We start from the raw sequence: 2,561 nt of genomic DNA on the forward strand, positions 1-2,561 counted from the left end.
AAAAAAAAAAAAAAAAAAAAAAGAATTTCAATGATTAGTCACACAATAAATGTTCTGGTTAAAAAAAAAACAACAAAACTTGCCTGCTTCCCCTTCTCCTTCCACTGTGATTGTAAGTTTCCTGAGGCCTCCCCAGCCATGCTTCCTGTACAGCCTGTGGAACTGTGAGCCAATTAAACTTCTTTTCTTTAAAAATTACCCAGTCTTAGGTATTTCTTTATAGCAGTGTAAGAACTAATACAGTTGCTATATGTAATATATTCATAATCATTAAACCTTCTTGATCTACTGTTCCTGTTTTCAATATTTAATGTCCTCTTTATGATGCTTTAACTTTGAATCCGATTTTTTCCAATATTGAAGTTGTGGTCTGTGTTATCTTGTTGTTTCTATGCCTTCATCTTTTTCTATAATTTTATTTTTTGCCTGTCTATATCCTTTTTGTTTTAAGTGTGTCTGTTGTTATATAGTTTATATAATACTAGATCTTATCAATTTAGAAAAACTCTGAAAGGCTTTTTCTTCAGATTGCTGAATTCAACTTTTATTTCTCTCTGCTTTTTGGCCATTCATTTTTACCACTTATTTTATATATGAGTGTGTGTGTGTATATATGTGTGTGTGTATATATGTGTGTGTGTGTGTGTGTGTGTGTGTGTGTGTATAAAAATTTTTTTTTTTGAGACAAAGTCTGGCTCTGTTTTCCAGGCTGGAGTGCAGTGGCACCCAATCCCAGCTCACTTCAACCACTGCCTTTCTGGTTCAAGTGATTCTCCTGCCTCGGCCTCCTGAGTAGCTGGGACTACAGGTGCACGCTACCATGCCCAGCTAGTTTTTGCAATTTTAGTAGAGACGTGCTGGCTAGGCTGGTCACGAATTCCTAACCTCAGGTGATGCACCCACCTCGGCCTCCCAAAGTGCTGGGATTACAGGTGTGAGCCACCTGTCCCAGCCTTATTTTATATTTTTTATATTCTAATTTTTTGGATTTATCTCTTCTGTCCAGCTTTCCACTGGATAGATGGAATTAGACCTTTAATTATCTTTATTTTTCCCTATCACTTTCTTAAATGGATTAAAATATTTACCTTCTCTGCATATAAGACTAGTCTAATAGCATCTCCTCTGTCTCCAACAAACTGTGCTTCCCTCCCTCAACATGCTGGTATCGTCTAAATTTAGTTCTGAATTGTAATCATCTGGAGACAGAGCAGCACCCTCCCCCAGCCTGTCCGAAGTAACAGATCCCAGCCACTCTCTCTTTCTCCCTTGGAGAAAGGGGAGACGAGTTCTTGCAGCCTTTGTAGTTTCCTAGGTCCACACACTTTTTCTCTGTAGCATTTATTACCATCAGCCATAGTACATATTTTACTTATTTATTATCTGTATTTTCCTACTAGAACATAGGTGTTAAAAAATTATAGGATTGTTCAATCGTAATCCAGTTTTCCTGGGGCGAGCTAGGCTGGGAGAGGGGAGCCAGCAGCCTTTGCTAGTTTGCCAACTTCTGAAGTTCCATCTTTCTGCCTGGGCTATTGCTGTGGGCTGCATGTTTACCTTTCTCCCAAATCGTACTTTGAAACCCGAATCCCCAATGTAATGATATTTGGAGATGGAGCCTGTGGGAGGTGATTAGGTCATGAGGGTGGAGCCCTTGCGACAGGATCAGTGTCATTAAAAGAAGAGATGTAAGAGACTGAGCATGGTGGCTCACTCCTGTATTCCCCTGTAATCCCAGCACTTTGAGAGGCCAAAGCAAGAGGATTACTTGAACCCAGGAGTTTGAGACCAGCCTGGGCAATGTAGCGAGACCTCATCTCTACTGAAAAAAAAAAAAAATTAACCAGGTCTGATGCACATGCCTATGGTCCCAGTTCCCTGGGAGTAGAAGTTGAGGCTGCAGGGAGCCACGATCTCACCAGTGCACTCCAGCCTGGGTGACAGAGTGGGACTCTGCCTCAAAAAAAAACCAAATTAGATGTTATACTTACATCTAGGAATATAAAAATAAAACAAAACAAACAAACATAATAATAATAAAGAAGAAGAGGGTGGGCATGGTGGCTCATGCCTGTAATCCCAGTACTTTGGGAGGGCCAAGGCAGGTGGATCACCTGAGGTCAGGAGTTCGAGACCAGCCTGGCCAATATGGTGAAAGCCTGTCCCTACTAAAAACACAAAAAATTAGCAAACGCATGTAATCACAGCTACTCAAGAGGTTGACGGAGGAGAATTACTTGAACCTGGGAGGCGGAGGTTGCAGTGAGCTGAGATCGCGTCGTTGCACTCCAGCCTGGGCAACAAGAGCAAAACGCTGTCTCAAAAACAAGAAAAAAAAAAAAAAGAGAGAGACACAAAAGAGCTTGCTTGTCTTTCTCTGCTCTCCAGTGTGTAAGTACACAGCAAGAGGACAGCCGTCTACAGATCAGGAAGCAAGCCCTTACCAGATACTGGACCTGCCACAGCCTTCATCCTGGGCTTCTCGGCCTCCAGACCTATAAGAATTAAATGTTGCTTAAGCCATTCAGCCTGGGTGTTTTTTTTTTTTTTTTTTTTTTTTT

At 41.2% G+C, this 2,561-nt stretch overlaps 1 pseudogene; it reads left to right on the forward strand.

Annotated features, from left to right (window-relative positions):
• LOC116562195 overlaps positions 1-2,561 on the forward strand; it is a 14,266-nt pseudogene that overhangs the window by 581 nt on the left and 11,124 nt on the right.

This window comes from Sapajus apella, unplaced genomic scaffold, assembly GCF_009761245.1.
Source record: "Sapajus apella isolate SASKATOON/1434 unplaced genomic scaffold, GSC_monkey_1.0 scaffold32, whole genome shotgun sequence".
Classification (NCBI taxonomy): Eukaryota; Metazoa; Chordata; class Mammalia; order Primates; family Cebidae; genus Sapajus; species Sapajus apella.